This window comes from Arctopsyche grandis, chromosome 4, assembly GCF_051622035.1.
Source record: "Arctopsyche grandis isolate Sample6627 chromosome 4, ASM5162203v2, whole genome shotgun sequence".
In the NCBI taxonomy this organism is placed as follows: domain Eukaryota; kingdom Metazoa; phylum Arthropoda; class Insecta; order Trichoptera; family Hydropsychidae; genus Arctopsyche; species Arctopsyche grandis.
In genome coordinates, this window is record NC_135358.1 from 773,410 (window position 1) to 795,929 (window position 22,520).

General features: G+C 30.7%; 1 protein-coding gene across 1 annotated transcript in view; it reads left to right on the forward strand.

The window, feature by feature from the left end:
* Positions 1-1,994: 1,994 nt before the first annotated feature.
* LOC143911307 (uncharacterized) overlaps positions 1,995-22,520 on the forward strand; it is a 122,843-nt gene continuing 102,317 nt past the window's right edge. The window contains exon 1 of the mRNA XM_077430158.1: positions 1,995-2,073. The gene's annotated coding sequence lies outside the window, so the exon portion shown is untranslated. The remainder of the gene's footprint in view (positions 2,074-22,520) is intronic.

Below are 22,520 nucleotides of genomic sequence, written 5' to 3' on the forward strand. Positions count from 1 at the left end.
GTCTCTTTCAAAATTATATATTAGAAGATATTATACTAGCTGAACCCGGCATGCATGCAATGCCAGAATAAGGCATGCAATTCCCGTTCCCGTTCGCGTTCCTGTTCCCGTTTCAAGTAATGGTTGGAGCTCAACTAACGTCTCTTCAACGCCGTGTTGTCATAAACCAACTGGTAACGTGGTTACCAACGAACACATTTCCTTGACTACACAATGGCGCTTCAAACTTTCGCTTCGGTAAAATCGTAATTAATAATAAAATCTTATATTATTATTAAGAGGTTTTCCCCATTTTTTTTCATACTAAGCTTCCCGGACATGCATACAACAAATCCTGAAAGTTCCATCGTAATCGTTTGAGTGGTTTAGGAGCCTATACGAGACAGACATTCAATTTTATATACATATGTGGATGATGTATTAAAATGGGTTTTTACCTGTATAAAATAAAATAAAATAAACATTCAAATACTGTTAAGTATTCAAATTGTCATTGGAGGTGATTGTTGTGTTCGATATATTTGGAATGAAATTTTCATCTCAACTCACGTGGACGTTTATTTATCGAAGCGCGTTGCATTTTGACGTAACAATATTTCCCCACCAAAAGGGTCGAATATTGAAAAATGGCGGCCGCAAATATTTATGGCGGTTTGTTCGTACCACGTTATTTATGCGATTCGCGTGGATTGTTGCCGTCGCCCGTTCCGGTTCCGGTCGGGGACTGTTTTTCGGATTGAAATTTACAACCGGAAGTTGGGAAATGCGCACTAAACCGCGCTCACTTTTCCGCTCAGAACAATATTTCGGTTTTCAATTTGGCGGAATTTCAATTAAAATATCGCAGCAACGCTTTCCACGTCGAATAAACTCACTAGCATTTTTTTTATTACTTTTTATTGTTTTTTATTTAAAACATCAACGTCAAAATCGGAATTGTAGATAAAAATAAAAAATATTATGTAATCGACATACATACATAGTTCAAATTGTTTTGTCTGACAAAATAATCAAAAAATTGTTTGTGTCATTCATTTTCCGCTGTGGCAAATTAAATAGTTTTAATTTGGCACGTCTAATTAAATTTCATAATTTTAATACGAATTCCTTTGTGTTGTTTTTTTTTTAATAAGTTTTTAATGTTTCAAATAAACAACGATAGTACACTCAGTAAACGAACATTCGAATGCACTTCAATTTAAGAAAATCTAACACAGTGGTCCTTAATTTTTGGTACTTTTTCACAGCAAAAAAATATCGAGGACTACATGCATATTTATAATATATGTACACATGAAGGGAAATAAGACAGTTTGTACTTAACTTAGATGCAGATAGAGATGAAAGATTACTTTAATAAGTTTAAAGTAAATTAAAAAAACTATACCCAGAATTTATAGTATGTAAAATAGATTTTAATTTTTGAATGTAATATAGTAATATGTATAGTAACAGTGTCTCACTTATAGTAATATTATAACTTATTATATTACTATAAGGAAGAGCAGCGTCCTCCTTATAATTTATAAGGAGGAACTGTAATAACAATATTTGAAAGCTTCATTTCTAGATCTTAATTATAATTGGAGATGAATGTGTCAGAAATAAAAAGTATGATAATTAACAACGTCAACTAACCGTCGTTGTTTACTTACTTTAGTTGTTTATAATTTATCTTGATTATAAAAGCGTCGGTGAACAAAAAAGTCTGGAATAAAGCAAAAATAATAGCACGATCGTTAAGGCAAACTTGCAACAGCAATTAGAATGCGACAAATAAAAATAAAATCGCGTTTAAAACATATTATGTAAATGAATAAGAATGACTGTTGAGATTTAATTGTTTGATACAACGTGAATATTAACTCGGAAAGTCTCGGTTCGCTTTGTACATAATACCTGGATATAATATTATATAAAACCAGAGAGGTTATCAAAAAGCGTGTGTACTCCACACCGAAACGTATAATATTATCAATAAAAAGTTTTTTAGTGATGCTCTGAGGTCATAATTCACAGACAGCAAAGATCTAAAGCGGAGTGCACGTGTATGGAAAAAATCCACTGAAAAAAGTGAGTTATATATTTTACGGTCTAATAGACGCCGTCATTTGGAAGCTTTACGAGTTCGACGTGAATGTGTTTTGTCCGTAAAAGTATGTACATACAAACATATAATCTTATGTATGTACGTATTTAATACGAACGAACTTGTGCAACTTCAAATATTTGACTTGGACTGGGCACGTTCAATTTAATTTCAGCTCCACTAGCTGGGTAAAGTTTGAACACGTGTATACTATACATATATGTATGTATATGTATAAATGTACATATTTATGTACACATGTTTGTAGCGATGCTGGTGTTTATTATTTGCTCAAAATATGTGTCTGATCAAATATGTTTGTGAATATTTAATCCCCTTTCATTATTTGCATTCATTGAATTTGTATTGGGCGATCAAAAAATGTTGTCGAGTTTGATATGAACCCATTTATGTGTTCTACAATATGAAAATGCCTCATCGATGGTTCTATTTTGATTTTTAAATGCTTTTTATTATTATTAAATTATGTTCACAATACATCTTATATCTATTTTAATAGCTACTCATCTGCTGATCATATTCTATTTTACAATTTTAATTTCATTTTGTTAGTAATCATATTATTATATTATTCTAATGTTAATGTACGACATAATAGGAAAAACAGCTCAAATACCTATTTACAATTCTTATAAATGCTCATAATACATCTAATACATAATATTAATTAAAGACTATCTAAAGTTGATGATAATGTATTACATTTTTTTTGTATTACAGTTCTTCTTTGATACATTTGATTACATCACATTCAACTTTAAGGAAAAATATAGCCCTGCTCTTATTATTATTATTTTTTGTAACTAGTGGTTTTACCCGGCTTCGTTCGGTATTTGTAATATAAACCGCTTAAACGTAGCTAATTGAATAGAAATTATTTGATTTAACTTATTTGAAGAATTTTATTTTATTTAAATTTATCTGAATATTAATTTGTTCGATGTCGTCACGGATCGTAGATCCAAAAACATACATACAAAGTCTCTTTTGAAATTATAGGTATATATTAGATATATACCAGGAATACCAATGTACTAATGTATTCGGATATGTACCCCCTGGACACATACCCCCCTGGACAAAAACCCCCTAGACATTAACCCCCCCGCCATGGATACAAATTGTTTAAAAATAGTAATAATTAATAATTAATTTTAAAGTAAAGTAATAAATAAGAATAAATCAAGTGTGGTAGAGCATATTGAATTTCAATTTACATATAAACAATATATAATTTCAATTTATTTTTGTAAATAGAATAAATATCAATTTAAAAGACTTTTAGCCACCAGTTAGCGTTTGCGTTCTGTGGTATTGAAAGTAAATTTTAATATAAGTATATATTATTATTATTATATTGTAAATATTTTTAGACTATTCATGATGGAATTTGTAAAATCGAGAAAAGGAAAAAAAGAGATTAAAATACAATTGATTTTGGAGTTTTTGGGAAAAAATCCCAAGTGAATATACGTAAATTTGACTTTTGGCTTTTGTTTGATTTGAACTGCACTGTAGATTCCAATATTCATTTTGAACAGAAAATTAACAGATTTTGAGAAATCGACTGAACAACACCAAGATATAGAAAAATCGCGCGATTTAAAAAACACATATGTATATCTCCGAATCTCGAGCCAATCAACACTTTTTATTACCAGATTCGTGTTAACTGGGCATAGATCTACATATAAGAAAAGTCATATCTCGTCTCTGAAACATTTTTCGTGTCGAACAGTGCTATTTATAAAGAATCTGATATATGTATTATTAATATCTTGATAGCATTGATACTGACTTTTTATTAAAGATACTGTCAATTTTTAGAAAATATTTTTATCCTTGACGGGGGGGGGGGATTATTTGCACGGGGGTTAATGTCCAGAGGGTTTTTGACCGGGGGTATGTGTCCGGAGGGTAAGTGTTCTAGAACCATTTTCTTTGCGTATCTGTCTTCCTGATGGCAGAATCCTTTCCGGCAGTATGTCTGGAATAACATGTATGTATATGGTAAGTTTGCATATGTAGAGGATAAAGGGTATTGTAGGTGTTGATAATGGCGTGTCATGTTTATATTTCGCCGTTCAATAGGGGGATGAGGGGAACCATTAGGATAATGGCGTCTCGGAGTACATAGAGCAAGCAGCATCAGCTAGCACTCTCGTAATTTAATGTCTTCAGAGGCAGTTACGTGCTTCAGTATATCTTCATGAAGTCGGAGGTCTGAAACTCCCCCGGGTAGCTTCATGGATCACGGGCGACAGACTCTGTTCCTTTCACGTTCTTCGCAGAGCCAATAATGTTGGGCTTTGGCGAAATATTTCTATTATCTTGGTCGAGATCGATACACTTGTGGGCCGCTGCTTCTGTGTGGTTTCACTGGGTCGCTTTTATCTTTCGAATGGTTGAGTAAGGTGTGACGTTCAATTTGCTGTGTTGAAAATGGTAGTTGAAAATGTATTCTATTGACTTCCACGATTTGCTTTCATAGTTTTTAAAACGCTCTGCTATCTCGCAGGGTGATGATAATGATGATTTTACGCGTTGAACAAAGGCTAAGTTTTGAATAGAAAAAGTTGAGTTTGCTGAAATATTACATGCACCTATGTAGTTTTTTGTTTGTTGGTGAAGTAAAAACTTTTATAGGGACAGTGAATTTACACAGGACGAACGTAACGACACGTAACACCTGCATGTACATACATATATACATCACAGTGAAATCATATTTCAAGTGAAAATATATTTTCACTGACATGTCAGATGTTTTTTCTATTGATTGTGATTTTATGTTGCTTTAAAATACTTATAATTAATTATCTAGCAAATCTTAAAAGTCAAAATTATATGTTTAAAAATAAATATATAATTAGTAATAAATACATACATATATGATTAATAATAGTGTAAAGAAATATTTTTAAAAATAAATACATTTTTTATAAAAAAAATCAAAATTATAACACATAACTGATTAAAACGATTTTTATTATACGATACTAAAAAACATGAAAAACGTAAAATTTCTAATTCAGGCGAGTTACAGATGTAGATAAAAATAAAATCGATAACCGGACAAGTCTAAGTAATAACTGTAGGCTAGTAAACCCTAAGACTTTGACACTATGAATTTACCCGACCTAGCTTGATCTTATCTCGTATAAAAACATAATTAAAGGTTTTTATAAATTCAAATCTAATTTATTTTCGAAAATTATATAATACAAGTAGCTTGGTACAATAATGTGGCGTGTCTAATTTTAAGTTTTTACAGTAGAATTATCTAATCTTCATATTATAAAATATTTAAAACACATCAACGACACGTATACAATTTCACGTTCTAATGGTTTTAATAAAGAAATTTTATACCTGGCGAAATATTATCTTATATATTTTTTATAACAAATTCTCTTATAACACTCTAGAAATTAATTTTCTCGAGACGCAAAGTCTGCTTTTTAATTTAAGCTTTTTAATTTTGCACGTACATATACATATGTATGTACGTGCATACAAAGAGCGATTTCAAGCCATTGAAACTTTCAACAATGCAACTGGCAAGTGTCTGTTTGAAACTTGAAAGGATCGTAGCAAACTTGCAAATTGATCGAAACTTTGAAAGATGACACCGTCTACATTTTTACAATGTGTGCATATTTTATCTCAGTAACATGCTTTGAAAACCCTCTCTTATTACACGATCCTTTGTATGTGTGTGTGTGTGTGTATTCTTTTCCACTGGGAAATATTTCGTATAACCTGTTGCGGAAAACAACATTCCGAAACAAGGAATTTGTATACGGAAACAAAGTTTGGAAGGTCTCTCATTGGGGAATCTGAAGGCCTGAACGCGCATATGTACTTTGTTTGTATAACTACATACATATTTTTATATTAAAATTCAGTTCATTTGCATATATGTATGAAGATTTTTATGGTAAAAATTTTGGTTGTGTCACTTTTCATTTATGTAAGCTATGCAATACGATTCCCTTTGTTAGATGCTTTTGTCTGTGAATAATAATAAGCGGATGCTGAATTTTCAGAGCGTGTAAGCGCTCGATAAAGGAAACAGTTTCAGCTGAAGTATGAGAGCTACATACATACATTCTTGCATTTTCTCGATAGTCTTCGCTTTTCTCCGGGAAACATTGTGTCTTTTCAGCATGGTACTAGAATGCAAATGAGCTCACTTTTACGAGAGGAAAATTATATCCCAGAGACGTTTTGCATATAATGGCATGGCAAAGGGCACAATTTTCAGTACATTTGAACGTCTTTCTTCGGAATATGATGGTTTGGAATGAAAAGTTGGAAAAAATGCAATATCTTTTTTGTTTTTTCGCATGATAAAATTGCCACTCGTGGTGTTTCCTAGACAAGTTTTGAAGTCATGGAATAAGTTGGTTGTACATGTTGTTTCACGAGAAAAACTTGCTCTCGTCTGAATATATCCTCGCTGCATTGTTTGTATTATGAGAGGCTTAGCAATTATACGGAACAAGGAAAGTTTCATCAAACTTTGAATGTTCAACATCTTGGTTTAATAAGACGAACAAATGATGGCTTAAGTGTACGTTTGGGTTTGTTTTATTTTTAAAATTATCTTTTATAATATAAACCTTGAACTTTGTGTTCTAATTGAACTTTGACTTTATTTTTGAGATAAAATAAATGAAAACAACTTTTTTGATTACTATGATGCAACAATTGTATAATTAGTAACAGGAATCAAAAATTATATTCTGAAGATTCTAATAATATGTTTTTATTTATTAAGTTTATAAATGATCTATATAAGTGATAGATTTTTTAGATAAAAAAGAGATAGATCTATTAATAATGTTATCCATAAATGAATAAGTTTAAAAAATAGTAGTATATCTTCGAAACAAATAACACTAATTTTTAATCAATATAAACAATGAAGATTATAATTATTTCAATAATGAATAATTTTTCTGCCAAATTATTAAATTATGAATAATTGTTCTGCTTCATGCAAAATTAGTTGAATATCATTCGATTGGGCTTTTTCTAAATGCAAAGCGATCAATATAAGTATCGAAAGCAACAACACTGGTTATTATTTGGTGATTATTCTATGGGCATTGAATATATTTCCGTCGAATCTATAGTCGATAGGAAAAAAACGATTTATTTGCATGATAGGCACAGATATGAATGTGATGCACAAGTTGGGTTGTCACATGCTCCATTACTTAATTATAAATTGTTTCAACTAGTCTAAATTACAATAATTACATACAATTGAATTTATTATATCACGTAGAGTATTCACTACCTCATCCTTAATCCAATTTCATCATCGAAAACGCACGAATCTAACGTAGTCAGAAGATTGTCACCCAAAATCAAATGCGTCATTGATGTCATATTCTCGAAAGTTCCACAGCCGATGTGTTCAATTTTATTATTATTTTAACTATCTACATACAATTATCCAATTGTTCTAAAAGCTGTAGACCTTCAAAAGTGCCTTTTTCTAATGTATACATTTTCATATTAAGATCTAAATAATTTCAATCCTTCAAAAACGGATCCTTTAAATGCATTGAAACTTTTTTTGTTTTTTTTGAGACCATTTTCTATTTGTCACTCGTAACTTTTCAATCTCAAGGACTTGCATGTTCTTTTTTAGGAAAATTAATTTAAATGTGATAATTAATTGAAATGTTTAAAATAATATGATTGCTTAAAATTACATTTTCCATAAATAAATCGAAATTATATAAAAAAATAAGAACTTCTTTTAGAATCATCTTTCCAATATATGATGTAATAGATTATGAATGATGATAAATTTTAATAAAAAGAAAGCATAATCAAAACACGTTAAGAGGTTAATTTCTTTAACATTTCATATTAAATATTACTTGGATCAAGGTGTTTTTTTATATTAAAAAATATAATATAAAATAAAAAAATGTAACTTGATTTTACATATGTTGATTGATTTGAATAAGTTCAGCTGAACATTTTCTTTTAAACTTCCTCCAATTCATTTACGTCGACATCATTGGATAAGATTATGAAATCAGTATTTCAATTAAAACACTTTGTTGATCATGACGATTTTTCGTTGACAGCATTGTATTAGGCTTCTGGAAAAATCACCACGAAGCACATCATTCCAGACAATATTTCATTCCGCTCATTATTTTTGTCACAAAATATCTGGAAAAAATACGAGCCATAAATTGTTACATATAGTAATAAATACATACATATGTATGTTTACTAACAAAATCATTAAACTGTTACTGTAAATACCAGAGAAAATTCTGACGATTTTTTAATGAATGTGTATGTACATATGCTCAATAATTACAGATAATTAATGCTTTATACATTGTTAAGTAGATCACCTTCGTATGCCAGGCCAGTTTCAAAAGTCACCACACCAAAAAAAACACTTTTGAAAAGAGTATTTAATTTTAAATTTTAATTATTAAATTAAATTCAGAAAATTCTAACCTAAAATTGCAACCATTCATGTAACTGTTCATTTTCCACACCGCGTATTATATTATGATTAGTTCTTATGTAACAAGTGTTAATAACATGCATACAAATGTATGTATATCACTGTCGTTTCCTGAACTGTTGCATACATATATACATACATATATATGTGTCATATACAGTTTAGCTTCTTTCAGATTGTGCTCCAGAATCCTTCATCTCGCTTTTACGTACGTATGTAAGTTCAAACATTTTTCCGGTGCTTGAACGATCTTGATATTTGGATCATACGTCCCTTTGAGATATGCATAATTGCGGTCACGATAACCAGACAACCCACTTAGACTAACATCGCAATCTCGAATAAGACTCGACATAATTGCGTCAAATTAATATAGTCTAACGAGATGTGCGTCAAGTACTTGAACATGCTACATATTTGTATGTATGTTTGTGTTTGGGGTGTCTGTCGAGATAATAACGGAATGTGCACGTACGAGGATGCGATTAAAATTCAAGCCAGTCTCGTATCGAGGCAATTGTGTTTTCTGTTTTCAGTAGAAAGGGTGGAGAGTGGGTAAGGGGGGTTTTGTAACAATGGGGGTTGACGTCGAGGGGGTGATTAAAGTTGTACCGTCAGTTTCCCTGTTGTTCGATTGCCTTGTCGCAAATACAATACCCGTTCATTCTGATTTTTAATTGAATCGACGTGAGATGAATTTGTCTTCAGTACATTCGTATGTTAGGATGTGTCTATTTTTAGGGAAATGGTTAGAATGTATAAATATATATTGTCACTTTTTTAAAACTAATTGGTTAACTAACCAAGATTTCTTTATTATTATTATAGCGTTACATTTATCTTATTGGTAGAATTTAATTATGGAACGGAGAATTTAAATAGGATACGTAAAACTGTTTCATTTTAACTTTGCTTCACTATTTAACTTTGTTCTGCTGCTGTGCTGACCGTCATTTGCGGGATCGATATTAATGAGTACCACTCTCGGAGTCTCGATGGTGATGACTGTCACTCTCGGAGTCTTGATGGTGATGACTGCCACTCTCGGAGTCGATGGTGATGACTAACTTAAACTCTAACAGTAATGAGTTTATATACTCTTCTTTAAAACAATGAAGTGTTGAAGACACGTGTCGTACATTTTTGGTAAGTCAGTGTTAATGGTGTGCTAAAAATCAATGGTGTTACTTATTAAATAGGTGTGCCACAAATCAATGGTGCTACTTATTAAATTAGGTGTGCCACAAATCAATGGTGTCTCTTATCCCTAATGGTTCGTCGACTACATTGATAAGTAAGGTACATAACAATATACATATGTATATTTTTTATTTTTATTTTTAAAAATCGACCCCAATGCGCCTTCCTGGATAATTAATTTTTATGAAGAATTTTTATTACATAAATCACTGTATTTCGATAAGCTGAAAAAAACGAAATTAATAATTAATTAATTAATCCATTGAGACGTCTATGGATTTTTAGACTTGTACATAAATTATTACAAATAGTACATACATACATTGATAAAGATGCTTTATGACAGTAGGTAGGATGACTTTTTTGCCAATTTTAGGAACAGTTTCAACAATGATCAGATAAAATTGGCAAACTCTGATAAGAAACGATCGACCCCCACCCACAAATATCCAAGTCTAACCAGCAGTTTATTAAAAATTGGCCCAGGATAGTCTATTGGTGCTAAACATAAACGCAATCACTGAGCTATACTGCTGGGTATGTACTATTACGATGATATACTATGATTGCGAAACGCTAAAAGTGGAAAAGTTGACTTATTTTAGACGTGCCTACTACAATAGTTCTATGACGAAATTTAGTACTATATATTTATTGATGTGCCCATATGGTTTCAGTCGAAGCGTAAATACATATGGGAATTTAAAAAAAATGTTGTCCAGTGTAATTGGATTCCCTATATATACATATGTATATAATATGTATTTGACAGCTGCGGTGTCAAACACAGTTTCAATTTGATGTATTGGTACACACGTGTATAAATATATGGCATAATGGTTTTGTCAGTAAAGGTGAAAATCCAGGTTCAAAATTGTTTATAATTAAATATTAATCGACAGCGCGTCGAAAACAGGGTAATTTGTTCAGTGGGAAAAACCACGCGAGCTTTTCCGTCATTGGAGAGTGGTTTTCACGAGTTTCACGGCCCTGGTTGGCAACGTTTTAAAACCCGGAGGCAAATTAAAAGGGATGTGGCCGCACTAATGGCAGGGTTGGCACAAGCATTTATGCCACCGCAGAAATAATGAAAGGCATTCATATATAACCGTGGGGATAAGAGCCGGGGCGTGCTCTCCGAGACAAAACACTCGAATGAAACTAATTTATTGCTAACTGCATTTTGTTTTTCACCAAATATATTTTATCATTTTAATTGTCGTGTTCCATTTATGACTGTTTTGTTATCCTTTGGACGTTTTGCGTGTTTCTTGTTAGAATCAATTGCTTTGTGAATTTATGGCGTCATCTTTTCGGCATTATGAATTTATGGCGTCATCTTTTCGACAGATGATTATAACAACGGAGCAAAAAAAAAAATTTCCCACGATAGACCTAATAGAAGTATGTATTGCGCTGTATCAAAATTTTCACTAGGTTCATCGTGAGAAATTGTAAATTTGGAAATTTCGCCCCGGCTTTATGATCATGCCTTAAAATTAAATTTATACAACTACGGATATGCTTTCAGACTAATGAACAAATATTTATCGGTAGGAAGAAGTAACACATGTGCACACACTAGACTATGCCAAATAAAAAAAAGCTGATACATACATTGAACAATATAAAAAAACAGCGTAGACGTATCTTGAATTTACAGCGGATTTATCTAGATAAAAATTTCGAACAAGTGAATTTTTTTCATATATTTATCTATTTTTCAAGAAGACTTTGGATTTTCAAAATATTTAAAAAAATGTTCTATTATTAGTATTCTATTTTAGTTTCTATAAGTCATTTGTGACTATTTTTGGCTTATTGACGAGAATTCAAAGTCGTCGTTTCACGCAAAAGTCCCCATACAAAGCAAGCCACGTTCACAATGGGTGTTTGTATGGGAGAAGCGTTATTTTCAGAAAATTCTCGTCTTTTTTTCAAGTTCCCATTATTATTTTGAAAATAAAAGTCGCTGAAAGTTTCCTCGGTTATATATATTTAATTTGAAAGCAAAAAATTACGAAGTAAAATAAGAATTCTATGAAATTAAAGGAGGCCAAAATGACCTGTTTTGATATAAAACATGACATTTGCGTCAAAATAGATCGTTTTGACCTCCTTATATTTAACAAAATTCGTTAATTTGTTAAGTATAATTGTTTTTTAAATTAAACGTATATACATTAGGAAGCTTTTAGTGACTTTTATTTTCAAAATAATCACGGAAACATGAAAAAAATGACGAATTTCTGGAAATAACGTTTTCCCATATTGCAAGCGCGGTGCGTTTATATTTATGTAGTATGGGGACTAATGGGCGAAACAGAATCATTTTGAATTCTTATTAATCAGTCAAAACCTATCATTATCGACCCAGATAATGGTTTATTTTTTTTTAATATTAAATACACTATTCTAAGAACAGTAAATAAATGCAAAAAACCCATTTTTAGAAATTTTCGTTGAGATAAATCGATTGGTGGGATGCACAGGAAATTGTTTAAAATTGCTGATTTTTTTATTCAACGTTTTCTTGAAACGACACAAGTTTTCCACTAGGTTAATCGATGAAAATCTGAAACTCGCGTTTTTCGTTCCGGCCTGATGTACGTTATTGTGAAAATGAAAATTGCATTATCGATAAAAAATTTCATTGAAATAAGTTCTTAACCCTTTCTTGCCGTTCAAATAAGAATTTAAAGACCTACTTATATATATTTTTACATTTCTGCTATTATTTTTAAAGGTACAAAAAGTCGCATTAAGAATTTCGACGTCGCAAGCGTAATTTGAACCATTTTTCCTTCGAAAGCCTAATACGAAATTGATTACGGTGAGGACAAATGCGATTTTTATTATACTCAAGCTTGCGTATATCACAATATACGTTACATATATTATGTAAATGTATACAAGTAATTCGTACATATATTATGTACATGTGTATCAAAACTCGAGTTTATAATTAAACAACCGCATACGTTAAATCAAACTCATGTTATATATATGGACATGTACATATATAACATGAGTTTGTATTACGTATATTTTGTTATATATGTATGTGTGTATACTGAAAACTTCTTCGCATATACATTGTACATAGTGTGAAATAGTTTAGGAAGCCAAAGCGGGGGTTTGTATGTAGTATGTACAATTTTCATATGTACATACATACATGTATATAACAATGCTTGTAGTAGAACGTAGTGGTAACGCTTCTGTAGCTTTCCACATTAACCACTAGCTAAGTTTTGTACAGTTCAGCAACTCGGAATATGTACATACTTATTTTGAGATGAAAGTAGTGTTCTTCATAAGCAGAGGACTTGTTTATAATATAATGAAAATTTCATAACTTTAAAGAAATGTAGAAGAATTAATTTTTGATTTGAAATACAAACATATGTAGTTCAAAGAAATGTTTAAATGACTATTGGTTCGTAATTTGACATACGGAGTTTTATTGTAAAATACAGTCGAAACTAAATTTAATGGACGCACGTCCCTTGCTTTATAAGTAATTATTTAGAAATAAAGTGACAACAAAAAAATGTACAGGATTTTAAGAGCATGATAAAGAAATATATTTATTTTTTAAATCTATACCAGGATTAACAGGTAGCCCCATGCGCCTCCTGGCCAGAAGCATTTGATACAAGTATTATACAAAGTAAATACACATCCATTGTTTGGTCGGGTAAAAATAACTAAAATGATCAGTTAAAAATTAAGATTAATGATCAGTAATTTATTAAATAAGTGATCAGTTAAATAATATAAATGATCAGTAAATATTGATTTTTCGATCAGTAAATAACAATTTTTCGATTAATTAAATAAGTGATCAGATATGATAAGTAAAACCAAATATAAATTATAATTTTTGACATTTGGATGATAGCGCGTCGCCCAACTTATATCTTAGCAGCCAACACTTATTTATTTAAAAGTCAGGTTAGGTTAGGTTAAGTTAGGGTTGGCCCTATTCATTTAAGATTGTTAGGGTCGGTATTTATCAAAAATAGCATATCTTAGTAGCCAACATTTATTTATTTAAGGGTTAGGTTAGGTTAATTAGGTTGAAAACGGAAGGGGGTTCAATATTTGTTTATGAACGATGTTCAAGTTGTTAAAGTCGGGTCAAACACATACCCGAGAAAAAGTCAGTCCAAGGGAAAAAACAAAAATCAGAAAGCCAGTAGCGCCAGCAAGTGAAAGAAAGCCAGTTGAAAAACGCATTCGAAGTCCAGGAGAAAAGCGAGAAATCAAAACACCAGTGAATGTCAGATTTTATCAACGCGTGGTCCGGCGTAAACAAAGAAACGCACGCAGGTGGAGAGTACACTACCGAAAACGGTTATTGGATTATTAGTCACATTGCGATCGCCCAAAAGACAATTTTTGCCATGAAAATCGCGAATACGGAATATTTGGCACTCGAGCTCTCATTAGTATGATAGTTATCGTTAGTATGATGGACTTTTCAGCTGGCAGATATTCCGTTATAGAGATTTTAGTGACTTTTAGGCGAGCACTTTGTGACCAATAATCACCGAATGTGATATGGCAACATTGGTTCTACTTCATCTAACAGAATTCTTACAACTGATTGTTTCATTTAATAATTGATCATTTATTTTAAAATCTTATCATTTCGTTTTATATACTGATCATTTTGGTTTGATTACTGCTAATATTATATTAATACTTGTCATGCTATTTAATAACTGATCGCATAGCAACTGATCAATACAAACTGATCACTATATTCACTGATCAATCCATTATTTTTACCTACCAAATGCAATTTTTTTACAAGTCGGTTTAATAGAGGCCATTTCATTAAAGACGTATTCTCTCATTTTTTTTCTTGGATAAACAAATAAATTATTCGTTAATTACCTAAATATAACATTAAAGAAATCTGGAGTACGAATTTTCGCATGATGACAAAAGTAAAAAAAAATCGGCTTTGAACCTTCTAATTGCAATACATGAATATTTATATAAATTTGGCTCGATATTAATTTTTTTTACGAGGTTTATTATAAATGAAATACGTGAGCGATTTTCTGATATTATATTATACATATATAAAAACAGTGCGTTGGTAAATATGTAATTGGTATGGGGTTTTCGGAAAAATCTATTTTTGCCAGTAAATATTATTTATTACACTAAACGACACGAAAAATGGTTCAGAGACAAGATATGACTTTTTTATTGATCTATGCCCAGTAAACACGAATCTAGTAATAAAAAATGTTTTTTAAATCGCGCAATTTTTCTATATCTTGGTGTTGTTCAGTCGATGTCTCAAAATCTGTTAATTTTCTGTTCAAAATAAATATTGGAATCTAAAGTCGGGTATTTTATCTTTTATTTGTAGTACTTTTCTGTTCAAATCAAAAGTCATAAGTACGTATTTTCACTTGGGATTTTTTCCCACTGTTAATACTATTTTATATTGAGTATTTTCTATTGAAACATATTTATTGGGATAGTGTTCTGGCCACATTATTTTTTGTTTTTGTTTAAAAGGGTTAATTGGAAGTGTGCTGAATTTTAAATCTTTAAAATTGCGAGCTAAAAACTCGCACTAGTAGAGCACACTTTTGAGTTTTGTGCGCTGTTTCGGATCCCGATTCCTGTTTCAGTTCCGGTTCTTGACTTTTGTTTCAATATCGGATCCGGATTGCTTTTTCATTTCTGGATCCGGATGCCTTTTTCATTTCCAATTCCCGATCCCTGTTTCAGTTCCGACTCCCGATTCCCGATTTCTGTTTTAATTCTGATTCCGATTAATTATTACTATACGTATTGTAACATTATTTTAAATCATGTATCAATTTTTTTCCGAAACCACTCGTTGACATTACAACACTAGTACCTACAATATACTGACTAAATTTATACACACATATTTATGTAGTTGCTTACCTAATTGATAAAAAAATTCAGTCGTCTTTTCAGTATAGAATATTTTAAGAATTATTTTTGTTTCAAACGAACAGACTAGTTTTTGTGATTAATATCGCAAATTCTAATTGAAAAATGATATGTAGGTACATTATACATATATATGTAATATTAGAGAAGCACTCACGCGATGAATATTCAGAAGGACACTTTTATGGCCATAATTAACAACGCACACGTATTTGTACAATTGTTTTGTACATCTACAATTTGAAATTAAAATTAATCATCATTATGAAACGTGCGAAAACGTTTTATTCGATTACAAAGTGCGTACATACATGTAGGGAGAATTCGGAAAATTGAATTGGCGATATTTGAAATTCAGTTTCGCATTTGACCCCCTCTGATTGGAGAGCTTAACGATGCGATCTGAACCCAACCACCCCCTTTCCTCCCTATTTCTCTTCTCCACGCCGATAAAACCAAACGTAAACGTTCCAGTGAGCCAGGGGGTTGTGCAAAATTTGTAAAGCGTTATTGCTGGGGCCGTTATTCGAATGTTAACGGTGACGTATTAAAGCTCATCATTGTTTATGGCGTGTTGGTTTTACGCCTGATCTCTGCTAAGCTTCATGCCAGATATATGGTCCTTAAATTTTGGAATTATTTTTTTTTGTTTTCATTTCCTCTGCCTAGACCAGGAATTTCATACCGGGCTCACAAAAAAGTAAGCATCGTAATTTTTAACCCTTCCGCTTCCCGATTATTGTTTATTTTCGTATTTTTTGCCAAACACGGATTTTCTATGTCGTATTTAGAAATTTCTTGCAAATAGTGAATATTTAGATATGTACGTATGTGGGGGTTCCAAAAAACTGTCGGAAAGAAAAATTCGGTTTTCGGTTTTTTTACAAATAAAAAGCCGGTTGACCGGCTTTCACCGGTTTCAGAAAATTAAGATTTTATTTATTTTTAAAATTTTTATATCGAAAAAAAAATTGTAAATATATTATATTATTACAAATATTACAAATAATAAAATTTGTATATTATATTATAGACGTCAAATGGCAGATTCTGAAAATACACAAATAATTAAACCATTTAAATAAGCTACAAATTATGGAAAACCCAATTTGCCGAAATTCTGAAAGACCTTGGGTAGGTTATTGAAACTATTTTCAATAATATTGTATTGATTTATGAACTGGTCTTCATCCATTACTAGATCTCAAAGCCGCCGCTAAGTGCTGTACCTTTTTTTTGTTGTCAAACGAAATATACGCTGACTCCCTAAGAAAGTTTGGATATATAAACATATTTATTTGATATTTCATAGAAATTTGAAATTCATAATTGCTAGTTTTGAGGAAAACAAAATAATTAAAGAAAATCTTAAAAAGTCGGTTTTCGATTTTTTGAAAAATTGTCAAAAAGCTGGTATTTCGGTTTCGGTTTAAGCCGGCTTGGAAGCCCTAGTATGCATGTAATAATTAAATTACAAAACAAATTAATATGAGTGGTAAATTTGTTACAAATGGCCTGACAAGGAGTAAGCGAGTCAAAAATGTTGGAAATAGACTTCAGAGGGTGGTTTCAAATTCTTGAAAATTCAAAAATGATATTTAATATTTATAACTTCATACGAGTCTAAGTGTTGTTTTAAATTTCGAATGTATTCTTAGTGAGATGAATTTTATTTTGAAATGATAAATGAAATACGATATTCATGTGTGATTTATTATGTTGAACAATATACCGTGAAATTTAATACTTTAAGTGCTTTCTTGTATGAGTATTTTAAAAATAAATAGAAAGCATACACAAGTACATGCAAATTGAAAACATAAAAAAGTAACTATATATATATGTATATTAGATAATAGGAAATTGAATCAAGAAATGGCATTTTCCATTGCAATTATAAAATGTTTTTTTACGTGAGCTTTAATTTAAATCTAGGTGTAATTTTTTATAAGAAATATTGATAATTATGAAACGAAATTTGAATTAATAATAGTTCAGTTGAGATAATTTAGTTTGTCTTTACAATTTTAACAGTTTTTATATACTTTTATTTTAGAAATTACAAAATAATTTGAAGATATCTTTTTTGGAATTCGTTATAAATATTAAATAGCGATCTTTTTTTTCTTTGTGTTTTAAGTTCGTATTTCAAAGGAAAATTCCCAGAGCTCTATTTTTTTACCGTACATAGTTTCTTGGAATGCTGGTATTGGAAATAAATATTTTATATCGAAAAATGTTTTGTTTTATCATCAACTTATTATTATTGTAGTTTGACAATTATATTATTATATCATGTGTATAATAATATTTTATTTGTTTTATTATAAGTACATACTTATCTATATGCAGAAAATTCGTAAGAAAAATAATAATTGTGTATACAAATTTTCTAGATTTATAATGATATGTATATTAAAACAGTGTGTGTAAACTCTTTTTCGAGTAAATATAAATAATACACAGATATTTTGCAATACTAAAATTACACATCGAAATGAATATGACAACATATGTAGCTTTGATGTATTGTAGCTGTTTAGAAACGCGTATAATGATTTCATGGCAGATAAAATATTTTTTTATAAAGTTTCATATCCGGAACGAGTTTAGTTCGTTGTTTCGCTTAACAACAATAAAAATAATAAGCACAGAAAAGGTGGGAGAAAGGGTGTAATGCGTAAACGTTGATACGTCTGTGGCAATACACGGATTGAATCGGAAAACCATTTCGGCTTTTCTTTCGGCGTGGGTGGGTATTTTCCGGCAAAGTTTTCGTCGGTAGGCCTTCGGAGTGATACACTTTATTGCGTCGGCCATAATTGCTACACCGCGGTCCGGAAGTGGACTTTTGTTCAATAATAATAAAAGGCGAGCGAGATCGCACCACCTAAAAGCCAATGAGGTTTTCCCGGGAAAACCCCAGTTTTCGCAGCGGGAAAAGAGTGCGCGAGCGAATTGCGAGAGGCTGGATCTCCGACAGTTGTAATTATTACACACATCGCCTTCCAATTATCCTTTCGACCCTAATAAGTAACGGTTGGCATATTTTCATTTCATCATGAATTTGTCATTCTGAATATTTCGATAGATGGATAGACATTATTCTTTCTCGTTCTTTGTTAAGTTTGAATTCGATCTGTTACATAAACGGAGGATGAGTTATGTAAGTTTCGATATTGATTTTAAAGGTGAAAATTTAAAGCGACTCGAATACTAACCTTCCCAAGCTTCAAATAATACAAAATAAATCGCTAAAAATAATTTATGACACACCCATATATAATAAATTATTCATTTGTTCGATGACGTCACGGATTTACGAACCAACATTACATACTTACAATGTCTCTTTTGAAATTTTATATATTAGATTGAAAACTATGGAATTGTATAGTGGACAAGCATTTTATTTCAAAGCATCTCCCTAAAAATAATTTATAACACACACATATATAATAACTTGAAAAATCTGCAGGCTATAAATAATATTCAATTAATTAAAGACATTACTAAGAAACTAACCAGTAGATTCTATGACAGAATCACTAATAACCATACTAACACACTTGTGAAGAGTCTCGGTGATTACAATAAAATGTCTATAAGCACAGATTACCTAAACACAATCTGCTTTAGGTCATCGACTTTAGAGAGTCTTTAATTAATATTATATATAAGATGTATTATGAGCATTTATAAGAATTGTAAATAGGTTTTTGAGCTCTTTTTCCTATTATACTGTGCATTAACATTAGAATAATAAATAATAAATAATAATACTATGATTACTAACAAAATTAAATTAAAATTGTAAAATAGAAAACGATCAGTAGATCAGTGGCTATTAAAATAGATATAAGATGTATTGTGAACATAATTTAGTAATAATAAAAAGCATTTAAAAATCAAAAATATTAAAAAAAATCGATTATTAGATTTCTTGATATTATTATAAAAATAGTAAAGATGTATAGATATGAAATGCAACTCTCCCGACAGCGGGATGTTTAGTTTTCTTATTGCAACCAATCAAAACGGATTTCCGCTTTTATCCATCTATATGTATGTATATACGGTGAGTTTTCATTTGTGTTCCACAGTTGGAATTCTCGTTTGAAACGTGCAATCGTTTGTCTGGTACATTCAGTGAGTAAATATTTCCTTTCCAGTTGTAAATTGCAATTTGCGCATTGCAAATGGAAAGTACACAGCACGCGGAATATCTTCGCCCATTATTTATATTTCATATATTCCTAGTTCGAATTACATTCGAAATAATTATAACAGAACGATATAAATATTTTAAAACCGATTGTATTAACGAGGAGAATGATGGATGAGTGTTATTGATTGTCACTATTTATATACATATAATCCGAACTAAAACATTTATAGCTAATCTATATATATATATATATATATATATATATATATATATATATATATATATATATATATATATATATATATATATATATAATCAATTTTTGTCTGTCTGCCTGTCTGTCTGTCTTGCAATGCATGCCGGGTTCCGCTAGTTATTAATAAAATGATTAATCTGTATTACAAACTAATCTTATTTATACGAAATAGCTGAACTCTACATACGTTGCAATGTCATAATAACGCATGCAATTCCCGTTCCCGCTCCCGTTCCCATTCTCGTTTCCGTTCCCATGTGTCGGAAAAACGCAGGCAGCGAACACATTTGAAATTATTGGGTTTCAATGACACTCATTCCCGTTTTTTTTTCACAGTAATCTTCCCGGAAATGCATACAACAAATCCTGAAAGTTCCATCGTAATCGGTTTAGTGGTTTAGGAGCCTTTTGAGACACACACACATACATTCATTTTTATATACATATATATGTATATAGATAGATGTTTCATAATTATTCATTATCTTTTTGCCAAATCTGAATCAAACCTTGCATATTTCATATTGCATAGGGCATAGGCTATTTAAGTGTGGGATGGAATTATTTTTCAAATATTCAATTTAATTTATGCCAGTAAAGGATAGTAAGTAACAAAATTATAAGCTTACGAAATGTAATTACATATATCAGTCGGAATCATTCTGAAAAGGTATCAACCCGATATTATTTTTTTAATAATAAAATATAAAAAATAACTGTATTAAAATAATACTTGAATTAAATTTAAATTACGAAATATGTAAATGTATATAATAAGGTAGTGCTCGCTTTATTTTTTTTGATTATACAATAATTACAAGTCTGTGAAATTTCCATAATTTAATTTTTTAAATTATTATATTCCCAAGAACTTACTCATTATTTATTTCAAGAATACAATTTGTTGAATCCATTTAGTATTTTTTATTTACATATTTATACCAGAAAGCCCTTACAGGTAAACCCAATGTGGCTTCCTGGCAAATTACAAAAAAAAAATGTACATACAAACACATATGCCTGCTTTATTTATTTATTTTAAATATAATGGCACACATACATAAGAAAATAGAAAATAAAGAGGAAAAAAAAATATCTACATACACAAAAGACAATATTTAAATTCTTATTAAAGCTAGCAACAAACTACAAAAACATAGCAAACATAAAATAAAACAATGAATGATAATGAATCAACCACATATTTGCATGACGGCAAGTCCGGGCAATTGTACCGTGAAATACTCTGAAATACATATTAAATATAAACACATATTGAAATACTCTGCCACAGATATACATATGTCACCGATAAATAAGTCCATAATTACAGTTGTAAATGCAGGTGCATCTTATGAATTTATGTACTCTCCGTTCTCACGAAACGTCGAATACACCTAAATAGTAAACTTTGCTGATTTAAGAGGGTTTATTAAATTTGGACGAAATAATGTCAATCTCTAAAATTCAAAGGGCAAATGCAGGTGCATCCTATGAATGTATGTATTATATATGTAGATATTCTCTGTTCTCATGAAACGCAGAATACACCCAAATAATAAACTTTGCTAATTGAAAAGACGGTTTATCAAATTTAGACAAAATTTGAATTTGTGAATCCTCGGGATACGAGATACATTTATGTATTAAAATATTTACGATTTAAAAAGGCGTTCAAAATGTAATCCCATACAAATCAAGAATGCATCAAAGCAAAGCTCCCTTTTGTCCAGGTAAACACCTGCAGTCGTGAGAATACACCCCCTTCCTTCAATAATAAAACCCCCTGATTTTGTTAGAATATCATTTGTCCAACATACAACCTATGTCGGTCTTACTTTGACATATAATATCACATAAACAACTACATAAATATTCAAAATTCCAACTTTCATTTGACAACGCTGCCCTGGAGACACCACCAACACTGATCCTGTTCACTTACCCTCTTTTCAACATATAACAACCAACACAAATATACTTTCTTTATGCTGCTCGTGTTATAATATGCCAATTTCATTAAAGACGTATTCTCTCATTTTTTTCTAAGATAAACAAATAAATTATTCATTAATTACCGAAATATAACATTAAAAAAAAATCGGCTCTGAACCTTCTAATTGCAATACATAAATATGTATATAAATTTGGATCGATATTAATTTCCGGCGTCTGCCATTTTCTTTTAAAGCTCGTCGTTTCGATTCCGGCTAATTTCGAACGTCAAAAAATTAATTCCACCGTTGGGTAGGGGGGGCAGGAGGTTCAGGATATGGGGAACGGATGAGGGGTAGGTGATGTGCAAAATCCGATAAAGCCACTT